Source organism: Centrocercus urophasianus, unplaced genomic scaffold (assembly GCF_019232065.1).
Source record: "Centrocercus urophasianus isolate 14NV4802_14NV808 unplaced genomic scaffold, USGS_Curo_1.0 seq_13, whole genome shotgun sequence".
Lineage (NCBI taxonomy): Eukaryota > Metazoa > Chordata > Aves > Galliformes > Phasianidae > Centrocercus > Centrocercus urophasianus.
Window position 1 is genome coordinate 36,405,431 of NW_024884475.1, and position 13,885 is coordinate 36,419,315.

Below are 13,885 nucleotides of genomic sequence, written 5' to 3' on the forward strand. Positions count from 1 at the left end.
TTGCATTAGCATTTTGCTTCATTCTGATGTATAACCTTATAACTACCATAGAAATATATCTTAATTTTGACTCTGATTCTCTCCCCCCTCTTCCCCCCCCCCCTGGAATTGGTGATAAAATAACGCACTTGGGCTTTAATGGTAGTAGTAAGTAGTTTTATGAAAAAAATCTACTGCTACAGATGAAGTTTCCTTTTGTTCCTAAGGAAATCTTAGTACTTCATTACCTTTACCCCCTGGTTTGCAAACCACGTCTAGAATGTGGTTGATTGTCCTGTTTGTACCTTACAGCTTGCAGTGAAGGTAGAGAAAAGAAGGTGGTGTTTTTTAGCCTGCCTACCAAACCTCTTCCACAGCAACACTGTCTTGAGTGTGAGATTGTTGTTTGTCTACTGGGAATGCTTGCTTGATTTTACATGTATGGAGAATAACACTGTGCTGGGAGTGCTGTAAGTTTCTCTCATGCTGAGTTTGCCCATAAATGTGCCTTTTCAACCATATGTATGTATTTATCTTCAGCTCCTTGGCAGGCTTTCTCAGACTGACATAGCAGTAGCTCGTACAGATGCTATTGGCTAGAAAGGCATTACAGCCACCTTCCCAGCCTAGGTCTTCTGTTAATTACATTACTTTTAGTGTGCTTTCTATTACAATGATTTTCCTTAACGCTGACTTTTTTTTCCCATGTAAATTCTTATCAGTGGCTTCTGTGTTACTTGTGTGCTGATAAGTAGTTCACTAGCTCACTAATAGCTATTGAATTTACTCTGTTTTTCTTGATTTGTTGTGTGGGAGATTCTGTGTAGTTGTAGATTAGGAAAAGGGGAGAAAAAAAAACAACAATCCACGAGTCAGACCCTAGTCCTAGCAAGGAAACTTGTAAATCTTCCTTGCAAGTAGGTGGCTGGGTTGTCTTTGGTTCTGTTTTTTTTACTTCAAATCCTGTGATTTACTGAGAGTTGGAACTAGGGAGTGTGTAATTGACTGCTAGCATCTATTGTACATGTGGGTACTGCCTAGGAAAGAAGGGGAAAATCCCTTTGTTAAATTTGTCTTTGAGACTTAATTTTTCAGTTACTGCTTGAACAATAACATAGTCTGAAATCTGTGAAAGTCTTTATGTTCAGATTCCACATTCAGAGAAACTGGAAGAATGTTTTATGAGCTATGTTATGTTTTACAATTTTTCTCAGAGAGCAGTTTTATTACTGTGCCTCCAAATACCTTAGTGTGTGACCAAACAAAAATGATAGAAGATTCTATTTAAATGCCTAAGAGAAAAACCAAGAGTGAAACCAAATTCTGGGGGAGACAAATTTCCAGTGTTAAACAGGAAGCTTAAATACTCAACACAGATGTTAGCAAAAGCATCTTTAATATTATTAAATGTGTAGACGTGTTAAATTTTGCGCTCGCCTCTATCCAGAGATTATTCTTTTACTTGTGGGGAGCTTAAAATAACAGGCTGTCTAATTTAATATTAAAACTGGAAACTGCAAAAGTGAAAAGAGGTAATTTTTTCTGTGAGGTAACCAATGGATGATGGTGAGGGGAAAAAACCAACTGGCGCACTAATACTGTAGCACTGTGCCTGAAAAAAACTTTTTTAAAGGAAGTGTGTTTATTGTCACATAGTTCAACATTAATATTATATGATCTGTTTATGTTATTCAGGTAGATTTCATAGCTTCTTGATATAATAACTTGATACAATATTCTTGAGATAATAACTAAGATTTGAACAGCAGTGTTGATTATAAATCATAGTGCATTTTACAAAGAAGATTAGGTGGTGCTTTTTTCCTGTAGAATTTGAAAGACATAGGTGAAAAGAGCTTCTGAAATGCCAGCAGCAAAATCCGTAATATGCCAGTAGTCTCTGAGGTTGAACATGTTACCATACTGGTCCTGCTGTTTTACCATTTGTATGGAAGCAAGCGTGTTTCTACAAATAGGAAGTTGGGCTTGTCCAGCCTGGAGAAAAGAAGGCTGCGGGGTGACCTCACTGCAGCCTTTCAATACCTAAAGGGAGCCTACCAACAGGAGGGGAATCAACTCTTTACAAGGGTAGATAACTGCAGGATAAGGGGAAATGGTTTTAAGTTGAGGGAGGGGAGATTTAGGTTGGATGTCAGGGGAAAGTTCTTTACAGAGACAGTGGTGAGGTGCTGGAACAGGCTGCCCAGAGAGGTTGTGGATGCCCCGTCCGTGGAGGTGTTCAAGGCCAGTTTGGATGGGGCCCTGGGCAGCCTGGTCCAGTATTAAATGGGGAGGTTGGTGGCCCTGCATGTGGCAGGGGGCTGGAGCTTTCATGATCCTTGAGGTCCCTTCCAACCCTGGCCATTCTGTGATTCTGTGAAGTTTTTTAAATTCCCTGTTACACAGGGAAATTCCAGTTTTAAACTGGAGTTTAAACTAAGTTTTAAACTGAAGGAAAAGACCAATTAATTTTCATATTAAGTAAGCAACATTGAAACAGCATAGCAGCAGACTATGGGAGTGCAAAAGGATTGGTCACTCTTCCTCAACTCTTTGCTAACACACCTCATTACCCGTCCCAGTCTGCTCTCCTCCACAGCTAGAGCTAGCTCTTGTTATCTTCTCCAACTCCATTAAGTTGGAGTTTGGGAACTTGGAATGGGAAGATTTGGTAATGTAAGTTTCATAGCAATATTTGGGTTTTGTTGCCTCTTGTGCCATTGAATTACTGCTTAACCTAGTGCAGCTAACTTAAACTGCAGGTGTCTTTAATTATACATGAAATAATGATAGCAATTCTTTTCAGTATGTTGGTGCTATGAGGAAATCCTAAGTATGTTTCAGTGAACAGTGCTTCTACTTAATTATAACTGAATTATTACCCAATATTTCTGTTATATGACACTGATTTTGGCTGCCTAGGACTTTGCTGCTTGTACATTGTTTGGCTTGAAAAGCTGAAGTTCATCTATTATAAAATCTTTGTTGCTGTTGTATGAAGTGTATCTAATTTCTTGGTCCTGCTGGACAACTGTTTGGTTTGTCTGTGGTGACATACAGTTGATAGGGCAAACAAGAGTGGATCTGCCACTTCCAAAAATAAGGACAGAGAAAAATATTGTATTATTTCAAAGTTGTGTTCATTTTTCCTTACAACTATTTGAATGAATCATCAGAAAAACTTTTAGGAAGAAACCCTAGAAAAAAATGACATATTTTGTTTTGATATTTTTAGCAATACAATAAAAAAAAAAAAGTTGAATGCTTTATATTTAAGTTTATAGTATTTAAAACAGTGTTTTTAAGTAGCCTATAAGACAAAAACCTTTTAAGCTCCTAAATATTGTAACTTCTTTTTTGTTGTCCTTTTCAGTAGCTCTATCTCCAGAAATGGTTTAGCACCAAGAAAAAGTTATATTCTGCTTTTTTGGAGTCCATTGAGTTGAAAAGCAAGATACTCAAATGTTACTTGTAGCGTTCCTTGAGCTTAATGGAGCTGGAGAAGAGAACATGAGCTAGCTCTAGGTGTGGAGGAGAGCATACTGGGACAGGTGATGGGGTGTTAGCAAAGGGTTGAGGAAGAGTGACCAATGCTTTTGCATACACACAAGCAGTGGCTGACACTAAAAACAGTTTGCTCCTTTTGACACAATATATACATGCAAAGACCCCAGCATTCATTTTAAGTCTACGTGCATCTGGACATTCTCTGTGCATTATTAGAAGCAGATGGAAAAGCTCAAGCTTGCTTAGAGCATGATCAAGCTCTCTAGATTTAGGAGAGCATCAGTCGCACCATGCAGTGTGCTGAAGAGCATTTCTCTTGCTGCTGTAGCCAAAAGGGATGTGTGGGGCCTCTCATACCGCAGTGCTTTTGAGAATCCTGAATTCTAAGTAGAAGTGAAAGGACTTTCACTTGTATTCAGAAACTAGTCTTATATTTTTTCCATCCAGAAAATGATTGTAAGTTTGTGAAAACAACAAATGAAATGAGTAGGCTTTGACTCAGTGTTTTATAATATTTTATAAGTACAGGTACATTAGTCATATTCTCTGAAGGATTTCTTGTAAAGGATTTGTGCTCTTTGTAAGTTTTTCCTGTGATTAATTTTTTAAATAAAAGTTTGGGGTGTTTTTTTCATTAAGGGAATGGGTACTTTGGAAATTGATAATTATGGAAACTGAAATGATCGCCTCCTGATTTTCAGGGACGTGAGCTGGTAAGAGCACCTTGCAGAAGCTTCTGCAGAGGAAGCCATTTCGGCCGAGGCTTCGCTCTGGTGTGGAGCTCAGCAAACCGAAGGAGTTTCGTGTGGTACCTGTTCTGGGGCACCACCTGCTGGTGCTTCCTCATCTGTCTGCTGAATATGGGTATGTGTTTTATGCAGAATTTTAATCTCTGTGATCCCTTAGTGGCGTGAAGCACCTGCAGTTCTCATTCAGCTCAGTTCCTTGTGCTTTCAGTAACAGAGGTTTAGCATGCTCCTGATCTTTTATAATCCTTTTCCACTGGTGACGGTGCTCATAAGAAGAATGCCGTTTAGCAAATGGCACTAACTATATAATGAGTAAAATACTGCCAGCTTCATGAAGTTATACAATATTATTTTTCCTGTTTATTTAATGTCACTGTCCTAGCTCTTTGAGATCACAGAATCACAGGATTTTAGGGGTTGGAAGGGACCACCAGAGATCACTGATTCCAATGCCCATGCTTTCTAATTAGATGCTCTCTAATTATTCAGTATTGCCTGTTGGATGGGCAGTAAAAGAGCATGCCCATGACAAGTGATATATGGCACATTTACATAAATTGTTTAATCACACATCTCTAGGACTAATAGGGGTTGAAGCACATTTATGCTGCACATATGTGAGCTGTGTGGCGTTTCGTAGCTCATGTATGTCTGGATCATTTTTCATACAATATTGAAACAGAACAACAGAAAGGACCACAATTTTAATCATATATTATGATTAAAATAATGAAATACATGTATTTGGAGCTTCATATTTGTCCAAAGTTCAAAGGAGTTTAAGATGCATTTCAAAGCATAAGTAATCACTCTTTAACTCAAAAACAGGGCATGAGATATCCAGTGTCATGTGGCTGCTGATAACTAACTTGATGCAGAGCAGTTTCACTTAAGTGAGTTAGCTGTGTTGGTGCTCCATCTTGGTGGAAAATAAGGACATATGTGGAGGCTGGGAAAACACCTTGGGTGCTTTTGATTGTGAAATGGGTTATTGATTGATTGATACTCATATGGAAACTTCTGTAGAGGGAGAAGTTTTAATGAGATTATTATCCATTTTGGTTCTCCTATTGACTTTTCAGCCTACAGTTTCCTTTATTCCATAATGGGATTTACTGTTTCTGCAGTATACCTCTGCTGTTCTTCATCTGACTTTTGTAATTATGCCGCCCACTGGATTTTGCTTAAAGGGTAAATAAGGTGCATGCATCAGACTGGGAAATTTGCCAGGGCATTGTCTCAACCCTGAGAGAAAGCTTATGAGAATTAGGTAGAACAAGCTGAAAAATATTTTTCCATCTTACAAAAATGTTATTTTTTCAGTTTTGACCTTTTTTCCCTATGTCACACTGAAATGAAGTTGCAAACTTTCAACAGTTTTAATTTAAAGAAAAAAGGAGAATTATCCATGTCTGTCAACAGCCTGTTAAGTAAGTACCTCCTCTGGGATGTTGGTGGGGCATGTCCGAATACAGAAGTCAAATCAAGCAGAGTGGGGATGGGACCCAGCTCCAGCATTCACTTTCCTGTCAAATGCCCACACCAGAAACCAGTAGTCTGCTCTGGTGCACATTGTCTTGTTTTTTTCACAGAAGTTCAATTCTGGACCTGGGAAATGGTTATTGTTGAAAGATTTGTCAAATCGTTTCAGTGAAAGTTGAAATGTTTCAGTTTCAGTAGATTTATTATCCTCCAGTGGAAAAACATTTCACTAAAAAATTCCCAGCCTGTTCTACTTCTGAGTTTGCCCTGTAAAAATGTTTTTGAGGAAAGTCTTACTGTAGTGAAGAACATTCATGCTGAAGGAGGACAAGATTGTGCTCCTTGAGCTGAGTGGGCTTATTATCTTGATGCATGATTCTTGTTCACTTCCTCTGGTTGCCTGTGCCATCATATTGCTTCATGAATTTGTGCAGTGCACCTGTCTGGGTCAGAGAACTGATACAGATCAAACGTAACTTGTCTCTTCAGGTAAGCTCCCCCTCAAAAATGCAACTGTTTGAGGATTGCTAATGGGAGCAGAACTGGGATTGGATTAAGCCAGCCCAGTTCCAGTGAAACACGGGTGAAAAAGGAGTCTGAAGCAATCAATAAGCACCCGGTAGTTTTAATGCCGTAAAAAGTAGTTTCTACCACATTGCATTGGTACTTGGTACTTATTTAGCTGTTGGTAGTGCCATGGTGTAAATCTGATAATGGAAAGGATCAGTGATAATAATATTCCCCCGAATACTCAGTTGTTTCGACAGAAGGGCCAAGGCTGTTTTTAACCTGACTCACTTCAGGTTTGAAGAGCAGATATGAAGATACAATTGCCAGCTAAGGTGAAGGATTGGGATTGAGTGAAGAGAGAGAAGACTGGATGGTGGTAGGGAAAAAAAGAATTTCTGATGCTGAACTTTGTATATGGGGCATTTGTCAGGGGGTGTGGGGTTGGGGGAGGGTAGAACATAGCAGCTGTCTAAAAGAGCATGTGAGAAGAAATGAGAATTCAAGGAAAAATATGGAGTAAGCAAGTCCATAGGGAATGATAAGGAAAGGCTGCCTGCTCCTCACCTGGAGGGCAGCCATGCTGTGCCATGGAAAGGCACACCCTGGATTGGTTTGGTGCCACCATGGAGCTATGCTGAGCATTGAGCCCTCCACCACTTCCTGCCCTATTGCTCCTTTTGTCATCCGTGCTGTGTGCTGACTGGACTGGCTGTGCTTCCTTGACAAAATGTGGTATTTTCACCTTCTATAAAAAGCGAAGTGCAGAGGGAACTGGAAATAAATGACCTGTTGTATGGTAGGGCAAGATTTACCAATACTTTGACTTTCCTTGTGTTAATCCAAAATAGTTGTGGATGTCATGCACCATTAAACTGGCTTCATCTAAAGGAGAGAAGGAGGATAGATGAAAGAGAAGTTGAAAGTGTTAAGGGGGAGAGGATAAATAGGGTTGGGAAAGAGATTAATGTAGGAAGAGGGAACAAAGTAATATTTGAATAATAAATAATATTTGAACTGAAAAACTATCTCTGGACAAAGAAAACACAGCAAGGAGACAGCAACAGACTGTCTTAAAACTTCACTGTGCTATTAGCAGGTAAGCCAGATGTTTCTGAGTTGTCTGGATTTACTTGTGTTTTTATATACTCCACTTACTAAGCAGTGCTGGAAAGAGAGGTAATGAATACAGTACGGAGCAAAACTTTGTAGAAAATTCCTGCTTACTGCCTTGCAAATATTGTATATTCTACCTGAATTTTAAAAATGGCCCTGGCATTAACAAGTGCACCTTGTCTGACTATGAAGTGTAATCCTTTTGGGAAAAGGATTCATAAATACTATGTGAATCATTAGGAAGAATGTAGATACTCTGTGTCATGCTTGTACCTGTCTGACAAAGGTGACTAGAATGAATCCATTAGCTTCATTTTGCTTTACTGTGTGCCTCTGATGGAGCTTATATGTAGTTTTGGCAAAACTGTCATGACTTTGTGCCTGACTTACTTACCTGTTTATAAAGAAAGGGATAATAATAGTAATGATTAGATGAGGTGTTTATGAACTCCTCAAGCAGAATGCTAGTATGCTTTAGAAACGCCTGATGCATAAACTAAGATTTACTAATTTATTCTAATACTCTTCCTTATCCTTATTTTTTACCAATTGCAGTTAATACTATCAGTGCAGACATTATCCTCTTAATCTAAAATAACTATCTTCAGGACTGATTTGATCTGTTCCACTGAACTAAGGCCATTGCAGGTAAATGTTGGATTTACATTCAAAGAGGTAATTGTATCCTAAATTATCTTCTTTTGTATTGAAAAAGCCAACTTTATAATTTTTGATCGTTAATTATTTCTCAGGAATGAGAACGCTATTGCTTGATCCAGTAAATCTTTCTGAACATTAATTCCCTACATTTAGGGATTTGAGAGATTTATTTCTTTAAAAAATTGAGGTGGGGAGTTCTGTGTACTGTTTTCAGTTGCCTGGTGCCCTCTTGTGCTATGATCTGGTCTTTACACTGGTCTGTTTACTTACATAAAAAGTCAGTGCCACCCAATTTGATGAAATGCTAGATGTGCTAACCTCATATATTATTGTGTGCTTCACTCCTTGCTGGTACTGACCTCTGTTCAGCTTGTTGTTGTATAAAACACCTTCATTCTTGCTTTCTCTCTCACTGTCTTCTTTGCTGTGAGGGTGTTGGAGCACTGAAACATACTGCCTCGAGAGGTTGTGGAATCTCCCTCCCTGAAAGTGTTCAAAAGCCACCTGGATGCTTTCCTGTGTAACCTACCATAGGGAACCTGCTTTAGCTGGGAGGTTGAACTCAATGACCTCCAGAGGTCCCTTCCAACCCCTACAATTCTGTGATTCTATATTTGGTTTAAGGTTTTAAGTAAGGATGGAAAGGGTCGTACAACAATTTGAGAAAACATCATTAAAATTAATACTAAGTCTTATTTTAAACGTAACAGGACCAAGAATGCCAAGAATGCTGTAAAATAATGATCAAATATATATATAATTAAAAAAAAATAAGACTGATAAACAAGACTATCAAAAACAAGCTAGCTAATTACTTGTATACAAGAAGTGAAAAGGTTCTGTTTGGAATAAAGTAAGAATGTTGGTAACTTTTCTCATGAAGAAATTGTTGAAAAGTCCTTTGGAACTGAAGAGGTTAAGAAAGTGTTTTGGAGGCAAAGTTTAAAACAAACAGTAGCAGGCTGCTGGCAGTGTTCACCCAGGAGTTCTAAAATATTTGAATTGCTGACTAGCAGGTATAACCTCTCTCTTGAAGATGCCATGCTATGTGTGGATTGAACAGTGATAAATAAGAAGCCAGTGTTCTAAAGAGGTTCCACAGAGAATCTAGGAAACTGGGAAAACACATAGATGTTATGAGGAAAAAAAAAAAGAATTAGTGGATGCCTGAGTAAATGTAATCTGCTCAAGAACAGTAACTTTGGTCTTTGAAAAGAAGAACTGTGCCTTAGAAAAAACATAAAAAAATATTTCATGGAATTAACATCTACCTGAGGAAATGGTCACAAGTTGTACCAGAGGAAGTTTAGGTTGGACATAAGGAAGGACTTTCTCTCTCAGAGAGTGGTCAGGCACTGGAATGGCTGCCCAGGGAGGTGGTGGAGTTACTGTCCTTGGCAGTGTTCAAGAGATGCCTGGATGAGGAGCTGCAAGATATGGTTCAGTGGCTTGTGGTAGCAATGGTAATGGGAGGGTGGTTGGACTAGATGATCTTGTAGGTCCTTTCCAACCTTACGATTCTATGATCTATATGCATAAAAATATTTTGTTTGCTATAATCACTTGAATTTCTAAAAGTAACAAAGTCTGTCTCTGAAGGGCACCAATCTATGCATTGATCAGCTTGAAAGGATGATCACTGAATGGCATGCTAATGACAATAATGAATAGGCACCAGTGTACTCTTTGCAGGGCAATGTGTCAGGTGTAAGGGTCTCTGCAGGACTTGGAGAGTCCTGCGGAGACGAGAACTCTGCAGAAACATGGGAGAAACAAGGCTTTTGTGTGAACTGTTCATTGCACATCCTTCTCTAGAGATCTTAACAGAGTCTTAGTGCAGTCCTGATCAAAAGAAGTCCAAAAGTTGTCTTCTGGTAGCTGACCAGGTCATGCACTGCAATCACAAGATGTTGAAGCAGTGTTAGAGTGTGGGTCAAAGCTGATTAATGACCCATATTTTCTCTCCAAAGGGAAAATTAGCGTTGACATCCTGTCTGCCTCCTTGACTACTCAGAAGTCCTGGTTCCCACTTCATCAGATAACAGCTGAAGAGAAGTCATTGGTACCATAGCAGGGCCATCTCCTGCTGGATGGCAGAAATCTCTGGGTAGGTGCAATGCTCTGCCTATCATCTCCAGCTGCCACTGCACACCTTTTACTGGCATTAATAGTTACTGCTGAAAAGGTGACATGAGATACTGCCGTGTACAGTGAGTGCCTGAGGCCCTGTGTCACAAGAAACATATGGTCAGCTTACATGCTGAGTGGAAAGGAGAGAGTCCCATGCCAAACAGATGGAAGCTGTTAAAGATGCTTCAGATCAGAAGGACCATGCAAGTCTGTGCTGGGAAGAGCCTATGTTTGCACAGACCAAGCCACAGCAAGGTGAGTTTTTCTGCAGTCTTATAACTTAACACTGAGAACATGAAAAATACTAAGAGAAAGAAATGCAACTTATGTCTCTTTGTTGTAAGATCATTTAAAATGTCTATGTTATTCCCCTTGTTTGAAACCCGTGCTTATTTCTGATACCTTCTAATCTTTCTTCAATCTGTCCTTCACTGGTGTGCACGTCGTGTAATCAGAATACAACTTCTGGTGTCTGGAAGTGCTATGATGCAGCTCAAGATAGCTTGAGTAGTGCTTTACCATGTTTCTCATTGTTTGGCCAGATGACTGAATTGTGGAAGCTTTTAGCAGTGCAAAATGAATTGTTGTCAGTGTCTGGAAGCTCTTACCTGTGCAGTGGTGTGGGTCTGCACTAAACTCAACCCCTTTGATGCTGGCAGTTACCTACTGCCATCCACTGGAAATAGTGGAGATTTGCAATGTTACTGAGTTGCTTCTGCTGGTGATGAGCACGAGGGATTGGTTAAAGTGATTGCAGCCTTTCCTGAATTGATATTCCTAAATTGGTTGTTCATGAAACAGGTTTTCAGGTTTCCCTTGCATGGCTGTGAATGAAGCAACACAGGCAAGACTGCTGGACATAAGGATGGCAGGTTGCCTAAAGGCAGAGTGTGATAAATAAGCAATTATATACATTCAGAAATAGTAATCTTACTCCCTTCTAATGACAGTGATAAGAACAGCAAGCGTATTCACTGCTAACTTTATTAAGTTCCTAATTATGAGGATAGCTTCAAGCTTGGTGTACAGATGATAAGGAGAGGAAGTTGTTGTAAATTATCTTTGACTGTTAATCTGTTGGCAAATTGGTATCAGCAGTGAGTTTTGAGAACTTAATCTGTATTCTCTTTCTACATCATATAAATATATGTTGTAATCAGCTTTGCTCCATAAAAAGTTTTGAAGATATTCATTATAGGTCATTGTCTCTGACATACCTGGCAATGTTACTGTCCAAGGACCAACTGGATTACACATAGCTGCAGTCCTATCTGCTTCACTGCTGAATTCTTTACTTCTTGAGTGTGCAAGTCAGCATCAGGACAAACGCCAAGTGTTTATCTTTCAGCCAGACTTGAGTTAATTCAATTTCATTAGAAAAAGAAACCAGCTGATGATGTGAAATGCATGTACACAAGCTAAAATGTAGTAAACCCTTTGAAGATGCTCTTATCCAAAGGAATATAAACCTTAATCCAGCCACAAAACATTTGTATGTTGGCAGTATTGTGTGTGGTTTCAGGTGATTTATCTCAAGTTTCATCTTTCAGTTTTCTGAGTGACTTTGTATTCCCTTGCCATCAGTATTCATCCTCTCATTCCTTCAGAATTTTTATCTACTCTTGTAAGCCTTTCATCCTATGTAAGTTGTCACTACAAGTTGTTCAAGAATTACACAACAGATATGCTGGAAACATGCAAGCTTCAGAAACAAAACTTCCATAAGAAAAAAACAGATTATCCTGTATGAGTTGAACCAAAGCCTCATATTTGGTGTTTTTTAACATCTCTGAAGTCTAGAAAACAGGAACTGCTTTTGAAGTAATTTTTTTGGTTGTCTTCACTCTGGGTTTTTTAAACATATACTTCATGGTCTTACAGTGGTAATGCAATTGGACAAGAAAAGGATACTGGGAAGTCTTCAGATGTGTAAGCAGAAAAAAGGAAAATTAAATGAGAAGAAAATAAGTATTATTTCCAGTGTATAGCAAAACATTTTGTCACAGTTATCAACAGGTGGCAGTACAGCAATTCAGATCATAGCTTGGAGAAGGATGTTCGAGTAGGAAATGTTCACTTTCAGCATTGCACCTTTTACAGCATGGATCATCAGTAAAAGTGAAAAGCAAGAGCAGTGTACAATCCACAGCTGTTGGGAAAATGCATCCATGAAGATGTAAACAAATGACAGAAAGAATACAGCATATCTATATAGAACAAATTAACATTTTTGAGATGTTCTAAATCTGAAAAAGATTTGTGATACATGTACGCAGCAGCATCTATGCCCAAATGTCTTGGTTGATGTGGAAAAAATGGTGCCTAAACTTCTCAGTGGGGTTAAATAGTTGAGTTACTCTAGTGTAGGCACAGTCCTCTGGTTTTAGAGGCTCTGTTCTTTTCCACTGCAGAGCAGATGCCCGTAAAGTGTATCCTCTGCTCTAGCAAATAGTTCTAAACATGCTGGAAGCCTAAAGCCTTATGTTAAAGCTGTGAAATCTTTTTCACATTGTGTTATGACCAGAGCACTATAATTTGAGTTCAGAGACCACAAATGAACAAGATTCTTAGGAAGATAAAGTAGCCCGACCACAGGACTTCTGGGTCTATTTGCTTGTCACAGTGCAGTGTCAAGGTTTTTATTTACACAGTATAGTCTGAATGCAGCAGAGATGCTATTTCATCAGCTACTAATAATATTTCTGGAATCATAGATTAGCATCTTTATTCTATGTATTCTTGAGGGCTGCTCTGAAAGTAATGCCTCCTATTTGATGATGTTAGCCCATGATGTCAGAGGCAGATGGTGGTGGCGTGGCAGTAGAGGTTGAATCTTCCCTCCAGTATTCTCTTACAATTTGTTGTCATGCGCCAGATAGCAGCAGAGGGGCAGTCTGACAGTGATGTCTGACATGGAAAAGTGCGTGTGAAGCAAAGCTGTGGAAATGAATTCCTCCATGTGAAAAAAGATTGCACAAATTGACGTTCATTGATTCTTGTTTAATGTTGATGGAGTCCAACCAGCGAATGTGAGCACAGTGAGGCTGTGAGTGGTGCTTTGCAGCAGTGATTACAGTGACATGAAAGACATGCCACATTCCTGACAGCCAAGAAGATTTTTATGAGTGGCACACAGGTTCTTGTTCATAGTGGGCAAAAAAAACCCATAGCTAATAGCTATGTTGAAAAACAATGTTTTGTAGCTGAGAATTTGCTCTATCAAATAGTGCTATTGTGCTCTTTGTATCTGCTGTAGTTTCCATGAAAATAAATAGGAGACATTACTTTTATATTTTTCAATTTTCCTAAGCTTTAAAAGGAAATAAATGTTTGAAATATGTTAACAGGAAAAGGAGGACCAGAGATTACACTGGACCATTACTTGATGAGATTGATCACTTCACAGATAGGAGTGTAGATAAAGCAAAGGTGTTTAATGCCTTTTTGGGCTAGGGCTCTAGGACTCAAGAGTCACTGTGGGAGTGATAAACTCCAGCCAACTCTGAACTTGCACAGGATTTTCTGCTTCAGCTGAATGCCCAATGGGATTCAACCCATGGTACTCAAAGAACTGGCTGATATTATCACAAGATTTCTGTCAGTCGCCAACCTTGTGAAGTTTAAAAAGAATTAGTGCTGGATTCTGCACCTGGGAACAGGGCGACCCTGGATGTCTGTACAGACCAAGGGGCATGAGGCCAGAGAGCAGCCCAAAAGGATTCTCTCAGCAGTACGTGTGCAATCTGAACTTCATG

The 13,885-nt window shown here is 39.2% G+C and overlaps 1 protein-coding gene across 1 annotated transcript in view; it reads left to right on the forward strand.

Annotated features, from left to right (window-relative positions):
• Positions 1 to 13,885, forward strand: part of ADAD1 (adenosine deaminase domain containing 1) — a 98,028-nt gene that overhangs the window by 33,360 nt on the left and 50,783 nt on the right. The window contains exons 13-15 of the mRNA XM_042812453.1: positions 4,188 to 4,350; positions 9,971 to 10,107; positions 10,212 to 10,385. The gene's annotated coding sequence lies outside the window, so the exon portion shown is untranslated. The remainder of the gene's footprint in view (positions 1 to 4,187; positions 4,351 to 9,970; positions 10,108 to 10,211; positions 10,386 to 13,885) is intronic.